Below are 14,174 nucleotides of genomic sequence, written 5' to 3' on the forward strand. Positions count from 1 at the left end.
AGCATTGCCTTGGAGAGAGCTAATTTTAATTGCTCCTTAACGATACACCTCCTCAACAACATATGGTCCTTCCCATTTCGAGAGTAATTTCCCTGCAAAGAATCTGAGACGAGACCGATACAATAGGACTTTGTCCCCAATATTAAACTCTCTTTTGATGATCCTTCTATCATGCCATTTCTTAACTTTTTCTTTAAAGAGTTTAGCATTTTCATAAGCTTCACTTCTCCATTCATCTAGAGAACTTAATTGCAGCAACCTCTTATTACCGGCTAGTTTTGGATCTTTATTTAATTCTCTAACAGCCCAATAAGCTTTGTGCTCGAGTTCTAGAGGTAAATGACAAGCTTTTCCATAAACCATTTTATACGGTGACATACCCATGGGATTTTTATAAGCAGTCCTATAAGCCCATAGTGCTTCCTTCAATTTGCTAGCCCGATTCTTTCTAGATTTATTAACGGTCTTTCCCAAGATAGATTTAATCTCTCTATTTGATAATTCTACTTGACCACTAGTTTGAGGGTGATAAGCGGAAGCAATTCTATGATTAATACCATACTTAGCAAGAGTTTTTCTAAAACCTCCATGAATAAAATGAGAACCTCCATCAGTCATAATATATCTAGGTACTCCAAATCTAGGAAAAATAATATCCAAAAGCATTTTTATAGAGGTCTCACCATCAGCACTCTTTGTAGGTATAGCTTCTACCCATTTAGTAACATAATCAACAGCGATAAGTATATGAGTGTTACCTTCTGAAGAAGGGAAAGGACCCATGAAGTCGAATCCCCAACAATCGAATGGTTCAATAACAAGAGTATAATTCATAGGCATTTCATTGCGTCTAGAGATATTACCAACTCTTTGACATTCATCACAAGACAAGATAAACTTTCTTGCATCCTTGAAAAGTGTTGGCCAATAAAAACCTGATTGTAGAACCTTTTGTGCGGTTCTATCTCCAGCGTGATGTCCTCCATAAACACTACCATGACATTTACTCAATATCTCCTGTTGTTCATATTCGGGAACACATCTTCGCATAATACCATCCACTCCTTCTTTATATAAGTGTGGGTCATCCCAAAAATAATGCCTCAAGTCATAAAAGAATTTCCTCCTTTGCTTGAGTTGAAAAGGTTGGAGGCAAATACTTCGAAACAATAAAGTTAGCATAATCAGCATACCAAGGGCTCTCTCTCGTGCTCACCTTTATTACAGCCAATTGTTCATTTGGGAAACTATCATTAACAGGAACAGGATCATAAGCAATATTTTCCAATCTAGACAAATTATCAGCAACAGGATTATCAGCACCTTTCCTATCTATAATATGTAAATCAAATTCTTGCAACAGAAGTACCCATCTAATAAGCCTTGGCTTAGCATCTTTCTTTGTCATAAGGTATCTAATTGCAGCACGGTCAGTATGAATTGTAACTTTTGAATCAACAATATAGGGTCTAAACTTGTCACAAGCAAAGACTACAGCTAACAATTCCTTTTCAGTTGTAGCATAATTTCTTTGAGCAGCATCAAGAGTCTTACTAGCATAATGAATAACATTTAATTTTTTATCTACCCGTTGTCCAAGAACAACGCCTACAGCAAAATCACTAGCATCACACATAATTTCAAAAGGCAAATTCCAATCGGGAGGTTCGACTACGGGATCGGTTGTTAAGGCTTTCTTTAGAGTTTCAAAAGCTTCCTTACAATCATCATCAAAAACAAAAGGTACATCTTTTTGAAGAAGATTAGTAAGAGGCTTTGAAATTTTAGAGAAATCTTTAATAAATCTCCTATAAAACCCATCATGACCAAGAACACTACGAATACCTTTAACATCCCTCGGATAGGGCATCTTCTCAATTGCTTCAACTTTAGCTCTATCAACTTCAATACCTCTCTCAGAAATTTTATGTCCCAATACAATTCCTTCATTAACCATAAAATGGCATTTCTCCCAATTAAGAACAAGGTTAGTTTCTTCACATCTCTGCAAAACTTTATCGAGGTTTCGCAAGCAATTATCAAAAGAATTCCCATAGACAGAAAAATCATCCATGAACACCTCTACAATACTTTCGCAAAAACCATGAAAAATAGCAGACATGCATCTTTGAAAAGTAGCAGGAGCATTACATAAACCAAAAGGCATACGCCTATAAGCATAAGTTCCATAAGGACAAGTAAACGTGGTTTTCTCTTGATCTTTAGCTTTAACAACAATTTGTGAAAACCCAGAATAACCATCAAGAAAGCAAAAATGAGTATTTTTAGATAACCTTTCTAGCATTTGATCAATAAAGGGTAAAGGGTAATGATCTTTCTTAGTAACTTTATTAACTTTTTGAAAATCAATGCACATTCTATACCCTACAACTACTCTTTGAGAAATAAGCTCATCATTATCATTAGGCACAACAGTCATTCCTCCTTTCTTAGGAACACAATGCACGGGACTAACCCATCTACTATCAGCAATAGGATATATAATACCAGCTTCAAGAAGTTTTAATACCTCATTCCTTACCACCTCCTTCATCTTCGGAATTAGACGACGTTGATGTTCAACAACAGGCTTTGCATCATCTTCCATATTAATAGCATGTTGACAAATAGTAGGAGAAATCCCCTTCAAATCATCAAGAGTATAGCCAATAGCTCCTCGGTGTTTCTTCAATATTTCCAATAACCTTTCTTCCTCAATCTCTGAAAGCTTAGCACTAATAATAACAGGATATATTTTCTTATCATCAATATGAGCATATTTAAGATTATCAGGTAAAGGCTTTAAATCGAAAACAGGATCTTCCTTTGGTGGCGGTGTTGTACCCAAATCTTCCACCAGTAAATCATGCTTGAGAATAGGTTGGCGAAGAAAAATTTCCTCAAGCTCATCTCTTTCTTTCCTAAAAGCTTCACTTTCACTATTCTCCAAATGTTGCTGCAAAGGATTATTAGGAACGAGAACAATAGATGCACACTGCTCCATTTTAAAATCATTACTAGGCAAATAAGCTTTATAAGGAGTTTTAGTGAATTTAGAAAAGTTAAATTCATAAGGTTCACCAGCAAATTTAGTAAAATTTTTCTCTTTCTTACAATCTATAATAGCTCCACAAGTATTTAGAAAAGGTCTACCAAAAATGATAGGACAATGATCACTAGCAGTAGAACCAAGTACCAAAAAGTCAGCAGGATATTTAATCTTACCACATAGAACTTCCACATCTCGAACAATACCAATTGGAGAAATAGTTTCTCTATTAGCCAGCTGAATAACCACATCAATATCTTCAAGTTCACAAGAACCAATTTCATGCATAATCTCCGTGTAAAGCTCATAAGGAATAGCACTAACACTTGCACCAATATCACATAAACCATAATAGCAATGATCACCAATTCTAACCAGATAGCATAGGAACACTAACTTGTTTGGGTTTATTAGGATGTGAAACAATATTAGAAGCATCTTCACAGAAAATAATATGACCATCCTCCACATTTTCAGTCACAAGATCTTTAACTATTGCAACAGCTGGTTCAACTTTAATTTGTTCTTCAGGTTCTTTAGGTTTCTTTTCACTTTTATGAACCACACTAGATATGACAGAGTACTCCTTCATTTTAGCAGGGAAAGGAGTTTTTTCAATATAAACTTCAGGAATAACATGATCAACAGTTTCAATCACTACACATTTGTTTACAGATGAATCAACTTTATCTTTATACGGTTCATGATACTTATCAAAATTCTTCTTAGGCAATTCATAATGAGAGGCAAAAGCTTTATAAAGATTTGCAACAACTTGGGAATCAAGACCATATGTAGCACTCATATTACGAAATTTATCAGTATCCATAAAAGCTTCAATGCATTTATAATTATAAATTATACTTGACTCTCTATCTTTGTCGTTCTCCCATCCTTCAGTATTTTCTTGGATCCGATCAAGAAGGTCCCTTTTAAACTCTTCTTTGTTGCGTGTAAATTATCCAGAACAAGAAGTTTCCAGCAAGGTCTTGTCTTGAAAAGAAAGTCTTGCATAGAAATTATCAATAATAACATTACCAGGAAGCTCATGAATGGGGCATTTGAGCATTAAAGACTTCAATCTCCCCCAAGCTTGGGCAATACTCTCTCCATCATGAGGCCAGAAATTATATATGCGGTTCCGATATTTGTGAATTTCACTTGGAGGATAGAATTTGGAATAAAATAAAGGCACAATGTCCTCCCAATCAATAGAATCACCATTCTTCAGCAATTTATACCAGTGCGCCGCTTTACCAGACAGCGATATAGTGAATAGTTTCTTTCTAACTTCATTCATAGCAATACCTGCACATTTGAATAACCCGCATAATTCATGCAAAAACAGTAAATGATCACCAGGATGAACAGTTCCATCCCCTTCATAGCGGTTATCCATAACACGTTCAATAATTTTCATAGGTATTTTATATGGTATCACTTCCTCACCTGGCGCTTCATCCACTACCGTTGCAGTAGTAGTAGATTTCCCAAATAGAAATTGAAGAGAAGATCTCTCCATAATGACTTATAGCAGCAGGCAGAATTAAAATCAGCACAAACAGTAAAGGTTTTCCTTACCAATTCCACTTACCAATAGCGCTTCACTCCCCGGCAACGGCGCCAGAAAATAGTCTTGATGACCCACAAGTATAGGGGGTGTATCGTAGTATCTTCGATAAGTAAGAATGTCGATCCCAACGAGGAGCGAGAAGGTGTTGACAGCGAGTTTCGATGAAGGATTCACTCGTAAATGCTCACAAACAAGTATTCAAGGGGTTTTGATGTAATAGATGAATAAAGTACGAGTAAGTAAAATGCGAGATAAATAATTGCAGCGAGTGGCCCAATCCTTTTTAGCACAAAGGACAAGCCGGTTTGTTTACTTATAATGACCAAACGTTCTTGAGGACACACGGGGATTTTAGTCTAGTGCTTTCGCTTCATGTGGCTAATTAATCTTCATTGTTTTGATAAGTGTTGTGTGGGTGAACCTATGCTAATGCACCGCCCTTCCTAGGACTAATACATACTTGTGATTATACCCCTTGCAAGCATCCGCAAATACAAGAAAGTAATTAAGATAAATCTAACCACAACCTTAAACTCTGAGATCCTGCGATCCCTCTTACATCGGTATACTAACGGGGGCTCAGGTTTCTGTCACTCCGGCAACCCCGCTATTAGCAACCGAATACAAGATGCACTCCCCTAGGCCCATAAATGGTGAAGTATCGTGTAGTCGACGTTCACACGACACCACTAGAAGAATGACACCACAACTTAAATATCATAACATTGAATATTACTCAACCATAGTTCACTACTAACATTTAGACTTCACACATGTCCTCAAGAACTAAATGAACTACTCACGAGACATCATATGGAATACAATCAGAGGTGATATGATGATGAATAACAATCTGAACATAATTCTTGGTTCAAAGGTTTCACTCAATAGCATCTACAACAAGTAGAAATTAATATCGGGAGAGTTTCCCCTATTAAACAATCAAGATCAAACCCAAATTGTTACAGCGGTGACGAGGTGCAGCGTTGGTGATGGCGGTGTAGATGGTGGAGATGATGATGATGATGATGGAGATGATGTCCAGCTCGATGACGATGGCGATGGCGTCGATTTCCCCCTCCGGGAGGGAATTTCCCCGGCGGATTCCTGCCCGCCGGAGAGCTCTTTTCTCTCTGGTGTTCTCCGCCCCGCAGAGGCGGCTGTCACTCTCCGTGAGGTACCCCCTGTGGCTTAGGTTTTCGGGACGAAGGAGTACGCGAAGAAAAGGAGGCGAAAGGGGCTGTGGGGCCCCCACACCACAAGGTGGCGCGGCCAGGCCATGGGCCGCGCCGGCCTGTGGTCTGGCCCCACCTTGAGCCCTCTCTGCTCCCCCTTCTGGCTCCCTCCGTCATCTGGAAAAATAAGAATTTACGTGTAATTTCCTTCCACAGTTGATCTTCCGAAATATTGCGTTCTGACGATGCTTTTTCCAGCAGAATCCTGGCCCCGGTGCTTGATCCTCCAATAATGATGAAACATGCAAAATAGATGAAATAACATAAGTATTGTGTCCCAATATGAAATATATCAATGAATAACAGCAAATTATGATACAAAATAGTGATGCAAATTGGACGTATCAGGGGCGAGGGATTTATTCTTTGTCTCTATGTCGATGACATATTGATATTTGGGACCAACCTTACTGTGATTAAGGAGGTCAAGGAGTTCCTATCTCGTTGTTTTGAGATGAAGGACTTGGGAGTAGCTGATGTGATCTTAAACATCAAGCTGCTTGAAGGATGACGATGGTGGGATTACATTGCTCCAGTCCCACTATGTGGAAAAGATCCTGAGTCGCTTCGGGTATAGCGACTGCAAATCTTCTCCAACGCCTTATGATCCTAGTGTGATAATTCGTAAGAATAAAAGAATTGCTAGAGAACATTTGTGATATTCGCATATCATTGACTCGCTTATGTATTTAGCCAGCGCCAGGAGGCCTGACATCTCCTTTGCTGTAAGTAAACTCAGCCGTTTTGTGTCTAGACCTGGAGATGTTCATTGGCATGCTCTTGAGAGAATTTTGCGCTATTTGAAAGGCACTGCGAGTTATGACATTCACTATACTGGGTATCCAAGGGTACTTAAGGGTTATAGTGATGCAAATTGGATATCTGATGCTGATGAGACTAAGGCCACAAGTGGTTATTTTTTTACACTTGGAGGTGGCGCTGTTTCCTGGAAGTTTTGCAAGCAGACCATCATTACAAGGTCAACTATGGAAGCAGAAATCACAACATTAGACACAGCCACTGTTGAAGCAGAGTGGCTTCGTGAGCTCTTGATGGACTTACCTGTAGTTGAGAAACCAATACCCGCTATTCTTATGAACTGTGATAATCAAACTGTGATCGTCAAAGTAAACAGTTCTAAGGATAATATGAAGTTATCAAGGCATGTGAAGAGGAGACTGGAAACTGTGAGGAAAATGAGAAACTTCGGAGTTATAGCGTTGGATTATATCCATACGTCTAGAAACCTGGCAGACCTCTTCACAAAGGGACTATCACGAAATGTGATAGAAAATGCATCGAGAGAGATGGGTATGAGACCCACACTATGAGCTGCCCACGGTGGTAACCCACTCTATGTGATCGGAGATCCCGTGAATTAGAGCTGGGAGACAAGTTGTTGGTCAGCTGGGAGAAGAGTATATATCTCTATAGCAATTTTACCACTCCGTAAGATGCAATACTCTCCTAATCTGCATGGCAGGTTGATAATTATCTTAATGTGTTCTAAGTGGCTTATTTTAGCAGAGATGTTGCCCTGCAGAACATCTTTTGAAGAACACACCTATATGAGTCTGATTGTTAAACGTCACAATCTATGAGAGTTGGGTGCTATCTAGTAAACTCAGAAAAGGACATGGAGTATGACGTATAAGCTCTAAACCGCGAGGAAGCCTCGCGGCAGCCTAGTATCGGTCTAGGCTTTGTATGAAGCTAGTGCGCAAAAAACTTGTAGTTCAAGGCATAGTCCACTATCTAATTAAGTTGCAATCTAGTGTAATATGAAGATTTAAGTGGAAGTTCAACTTAACAGTCTCCATGACATACCGGTATATAAAACAATGTTCTGGAAACCAACTTATTGATGAGATGTGCCAATGAGAGTTTGTGGGGGATTGCTGGAATTTTTGGGCATTTGGCCTTTGGCCCATGGCCCATTATCAAATTCTGAAACTCACATGGCCCATTCCAAAAATCAGTGGCAGCACTAGTGGGGACTAAAATTTAGTCCCACATTGCTAGTTGGGAGAGAGTTGGAGTGATATATAAGGTGGGTTGTTCTAGTCCTAGTAAGTGAGTGATAAGAGAGAGAGAGCCCTCGCGCACTCCTCCTCCTCCGCCCGCCTCGCCTTGCCATGCCTCGCCTCGTCACGCACGTCACGACGCGCCGCGGGTTGCAGGAATCTCGCCGAGCCGAGCTTATCTTTTTGCTGTTCGGGAAATTAGTTGTGTAATCAATTACAATTAAGAGTCATTAACAGGCGCGTTAACTCAACCGTTTCGTTCCGGTTTTTCTGGATCGTGGACTCGTACGTGGGTTGCGCCTCACGACCTTCCCAAACCGCACTATATAAGCGCAGACGCACTACCCTAGCCAGTACAAGACACATACGCGACTACCTGTTTCCAGTTCATTGCGCCGCCGCCTTCGTCTTTCTCATCCCGTCCATCGGCGTGCACCGACTGCCAGGATAGTAGGCCTCCGAAACCCTGCCTTTCGTGAACCTGTACGGGTGAGGGGCAATTAGGTTTTTGGGGAGCGCTCCGGCGCGACTACTGGCATCACGACGTCGTCATCGGACGACGAGTTCCTCCACACCGACAACTTCTTCCCGGACCTCAGCGACTTCTTAGGCAACCTCAACATGGGCGACAATGACGTTGCTGCGAAGTATGTGATCTTTTTGTTTCTCTCTCAGTTTCTGTTAGTGTTTCTTCTTCTAGTTTCTGTGGTAGATGCGGTTTGTCTTGTTTAGATGTGATATGTTCATCTATCTTACTAGTCTGCACGATTAGTTTATTTGTTGTTTTCATAGTCATGATTTATCAATTACTTGTATGGATTATTTCATATGAATATTTTCTTATATATTCAACAATCATTAGGGACCATTGTACTGATGCTCCAGATCAATATATCATGTGAAATGAAAATACATTAGGTTCATATAATATTAGTCGGGCGACCCATGGGCATGGGCGGACCTAGAGGGTGGGCCGGGTGGGCAACGGCCCACCCTGAATTTTCAAAAATAACTACCATATCAACATTTAAGCAGCATCCGATCAAATAGCCCGTAGAATGACTTCTTTACATTCCATTTTGGCAATCCCTGCACTTTACCTCTCGTCCTAGGTTCATTCTACACCCCTACTCGTGACGGGAATGTGAATGAGCGCAAACAACTTCACTCCGGTTGCTGGCGGGTGATGCACGCGAGGATGCAACACGTGCTCTTTCGCTCGGCAACATCTCACACAATCGCAATGCAAGAAGGAAGGAAATCGGTCATGGCTCGGATGGGCCATGGTAGGTTGGGCGCACGACAGTGACCCGAGGTCCCGAGCAACCCAAGCAAAGTCGGTTTTCGTTTTGGTTTATTGTTGTAATTGCATAATCGACCATGGAGATGAATGACATTATGTCCCTTGTTCGGAATCAATTTTACTCATTCATGTCATTACCTATTTGTATCTATACCCCATGTGATATTCTCTTGTTTAATGTCATTCAAAAAAAAATATTTGAACAACTAGCCGGAGCACTTGCATACACCATATGAACACTAATCACATTTTAAACAAGCATATCTAAGGTAATTTTATGTCCATATATTATTATAGTATAAATGGTTCCAATACCATGTGTAGAGCCCGCACATGTTGTGAACTTACTAGGAAATCTAACTTGCAAGAAAATTTGCCAACGGTTAGAAATGTCTATAAGTATAAGTACCTAACAATAAACCAGAACCACAACTAAGATATTTATTTGATTGTATGATTTATAGATCTGTATCATGGTAATTGTGAATATTAATATATATATATATACATACACATATATACATATATAAATACACAATATAATTTTAGCAACAAGTGAAAAATATTTTAATTATTGCAATATAAATTTAAATAAGCATAAACAACTATGCATTGTATTCATTACAGTTGTACAAGAGAGAACTAATATCCGGAAATAGTGTAATGTTGTTAGTTAAGAAATCTAGTAATCTAAAAGTATACTCAATTTGACTATAATATGATTACGATAGTTTAATATAAGTATAAAAGTTTTGTATAAAATATCCTGCCAGCTTTAAAATATATTTATTCGGCTATAATGTTATGAAATACATTTATAGTTTGTAAATTTTAAGTAACACATGAGCAAGTGCAATTTTCTTTTGGAGTGTGCCCACCCCAAATTTCATTCCTGGGTTCGCCACTGCCCATGGGTAACATGTGGAGTACAATCACATACCCATACCCTACCCACGTCTAATCAGGTTACCCATGGGCGAAGATAACGACCCATACACTATCCATTCGGGTCGGGTGCCCATGAACGGAGGAACCCATGGGTCGGAATGCCGGCTTGATGTGTGTGTGCATGCTAGCAAGTTGGTTAGTGAGTGCGTGTTAGTTGTGTGAGTTGGATATATAAGCCCATGTAATCAGTTGAGATCAGTTGTGTACGGTGAAGCTGTGTGCTTCTCTTCCACCTTGTGAATGTGAGAGAGATAAGAGAGCGAGGGAGCTACATGTGGCAGCTCTAAAAATGGAGCGTCCCAGAATGATGTACATAAAATTTTACTATTTAAGTTGCGAAATTCGGCAGCCAAATAAGTTTGACTCCGGAAAGAAAATCTATCTGGAAAGAAAATTGGAGACCGTATGTCTCGCGAGAAAATTAATAACTCCAACCACTATCCATATGGTAAAAAATAGAATCAAACAAAAAATTGCCATATGGATAGTGCACCGATGGTGAGAAGTCTAGGCTTAGACCGATCTTGATTTTTGTCCCCAAAGTCGAGGTTCGATCCACCACCTTTAGCAAGGACACGGCGTTGACGCTCGGATCATTGCCACCATCATCATCAAGCTTGCATGTGTTTAACAATAAAAAAAAATCATCTGTTATGCAGGTTATCTACCGATGCACCACTTTGCTATGTGCATGGTTATCTTTTCAGCGTACGGAGAACCACAACCTACTTACGGAGGTGTTTACATTATTGGAGGACACGGTGAAGGATTTTATTTCCCATTTGTTTACACGATGGATGTTGAACGGCTTCAGGAAACCTTTTGAGTAATAAAGCATCATTTACCGAAAATATGTCGTCGGGAAGCTTGCTTCGATTTGATCGATGTATTATTTGTATAGCTTTGTTGAATAATATAATAAAAATTTATGTGTATGTGTGCATCATTTTGATGCAGAGGTCAGAAAGTTTCAGCCTTCTTTTTGAATAAAAAGCTATGAACAATTTATTAAAGAGTAGAAGCTTCCAAGTCAATTGAGTTATAGCTCCTCCGAACTTATGTCTTTGTGAATCTGGTGCTTTTTTATTTTGTTACCCTTCCTTCTGTTGTGTGCCTTCAGAAAAGCTGGCCCAAGTGACCTGTGGTCAAGCGTAAGAAAAAGGGAAAAGAAATTAGGCAGCTATGACCTATGGGTAAGAGTTAGAAAAGGGAAAATAAGAAAAAAAAAAGGAAAGCTTTTATTTTCTCTGGCGAATGAAGACGACTACAAAGTACGAACAAATAAATACTCACTTTCAAATCATGCAAGAATCAAATGTATTCCTAAAAACAAGCCCTTTTATAGATAACAAGAGAATGATGTGTCAATGACTAGAACACATCCTTAATCTCTAAGCATAACATGCTGCATCTCCTGTTGAAAGCGCTATATCGTGGCTGCACAACACATGATTGGTAGATGTGCTGTTGCATCACAAAAGGCAAAGAGCGTAACAACTTTGGGGTGTATTGTCTTTGTCCATCGAACATCTCGCCGTTCATTTCATCAGAGGCTTGCATTTCAATCTGAATTTGCATCTTGCTAGTTTATCGGTGCGAATACTCATTGTTTCACCGAGGTTCTAGGTTTTTATCCTTGGCTCTCCAGATGATCAAATGGTCAATTTGACCGAAAAAAACTGTCAGCTTGACAAAACATAGTACGTAAAATAAGAACAGAGAACTCCCTGGTATGCAGCTGCAACAACGTTATCATTTGTCAAACAACTGGTTCTGATTTAATCTTGAAGCGTTAGATGGTGCTCAACGATAAATTCACATCAAGATATGCAAAGCGGTACTCCTTTATTAACTCTTTTCCTCATGGTACTAGACTACTAGTACTTTGCTATTGGTCGGCTAGCCACAAGTATTTAAGATTGTTATGCGACAGGTAGCACAAGTTGTTTCTAAAAATAAAATAAAATAAAAAAACTGGCCCTTATATCCATACAAGGTGGGTCCTTGCTGATTCGCACAGATTCTATGTGCCCCCATGAGTCCATTTTGACCGATAGAATAGCCCACGTTGCTCTCTGTAGAACTGCATGCTCTAACCAATGCAATCAAAAGATCGATCTGATGGAAGAGATTAGGCAATGCATTTATACTTCAACACTCCCCCTCACGTGTGGCTCCCTCAGGCCTAAACGTGGACCGAAAGTGGGCTGCAATATTTTTATTTTATATTGCGCCAGCCGAGTCTTGAACTCAAGACCTCTTGGCTCTGATACCATGTAGAACTGCATGCTCTAACCAATGCAACCAAAAGATCGATCTGATGGAAGAGATTAGGCAATGCATTTATACTTCAACACTCTCCATGGGCGGCGGCTTGGGCAGAAACCCTAGCCTCCCCTACCCCTACCCCCTGTGGCAGCGGCGTGGAAGTGCGGCCCTGCATTGACGGAGTGGTGGTGGATCACCTCCAACGTGCTCGACGTCGTCAGGCTTCGAGCGGCGCAGGTCGCCTAATTTGCTGCCGGCCGAGCCTTCGGGCTACGGATGGGGACTAGGGCAGCCGATCCCAACCGACGGGTGGCATGGGGGTTGCTGGCTTGCATCTAATTATGGTGGTTTGGCTCTACGGTTCTTCCTGTGACAAGTCACTGATCTGTATGGTATCGGCCTCCTAGATATGGCCGGCGACGAGTTCTGATCTTTCTCGCGGAGATTTCCGCAATTTGGCGCAAGGCGTTGCTGGATATCTAGAGCGGAATCGATGCGGCAGTGTGCGCACATTTCTTCGGCCATTGTGGCTTCGTTTCGGCGAGGCGCAAAGCTTCACCTTCTTGTCAGTGCCATGGGACATGTCTCAATATAGATTTCCATGAAACTGACAGAGTTGGAGAATGTGATGGTGGCTGCGATCAAAGGTTGCTAATGGCGGAGAAGGTACTGGTTGCGATGACGACAATGCAACATTGGTTCTCCTTGTGTGTTGCGTGTTTGGTGACTTGTAGCAGTAGTGTTGGCAAACGGTGGTGGCTGCACAAGTGGACTGGTGGTGCTCAAGTACCGAGCCATAATTGCAATGGTGAAAATCAAAGGTCTGACCTTCACTGATTTTTTTTATAACAGATCTGACCTTCATTGGTTGTACTTACCAATGATCTTGTTGAAGTTATTGCTTTGGAAACTTGGACATTCTCTAGGGTGAGATCTAAGATCGGACGACAACAACGCTTGTGCATTGTTTCCTTCTTGAAGGATTTTCTTTTAGATAATATCGTTTTTAGTACGGGTGTTCTCTTCGGCGGTGGTTAGAGTGTTGCGAGTGGTTAAACACTACGGCGGGGTTTTTATTTTCTTTTCTCTTTTTAATTTTTTGGGCTGTGTGCATCCTTGGTGTCTTTGTGCATCTTGTTGGTGTAGAGGATGTGTGTAATTGGTATCTTCACGATAATAATATATTTACTTTATAAAAAAAGCATTGGAACTTGAAAACATGACTTATCCCCCATCACCTCAAACAGAACAGGACTGAACAATGAACACCTAGTACTAGTTGGATAGTCATGAAAATCACATGAGTCACAACTTCGTTTCGAGAAAACCATGGGTCACAACTCACAATAGAATTTTACAGCTCTTTTTTGAGCTGAAAACTGTAGGGGAGGCCCCGATAGTAAATTTTATTAAAAAAAGAAATATATGTACAAGATAGAGGTAAGGAATGTACAAAAGGGCTTAGCCCAGGGCATAGCCCAAAGGAACTACAGATCGTCTAGCCAGGCTAAAAGGGAGAATTTTACGGCTCTAGGAAAGTCAAAACAAATTTTACGCTTGCATCGATCTGCTGGTAAAAAGATCAGCTTCAATTGTAACATCTATATTGATGTGTTACTAAAAATTCTAGGGAACACAAAAACAGATTGTGCACTCGCATCCATCTGCTTGCTAGAAAAATTCAGCTATTCTATTCACTGGTAGCATCTTAACTTACGGAGATGGCCCAAATCAAGAGGTGCTTCATTTCCGGTTTTAAGAAAATGCTGTAAAT

Source organism: Lolium rigidum, chromosome 7 (genome assembly GCF_022539505.1).
Source record: "Lolium rigidum isolate FL_2022 chromosome 7, APGP_CSIRO_Lrig_0.1, whole genome shotgun sequence".
Lineage (NCBI taxonomy): Eukaryota > Viridiplantae > Streptophyta > Magnoliopsida > Poales > Poaceae > Lolium > Lolium rigidum.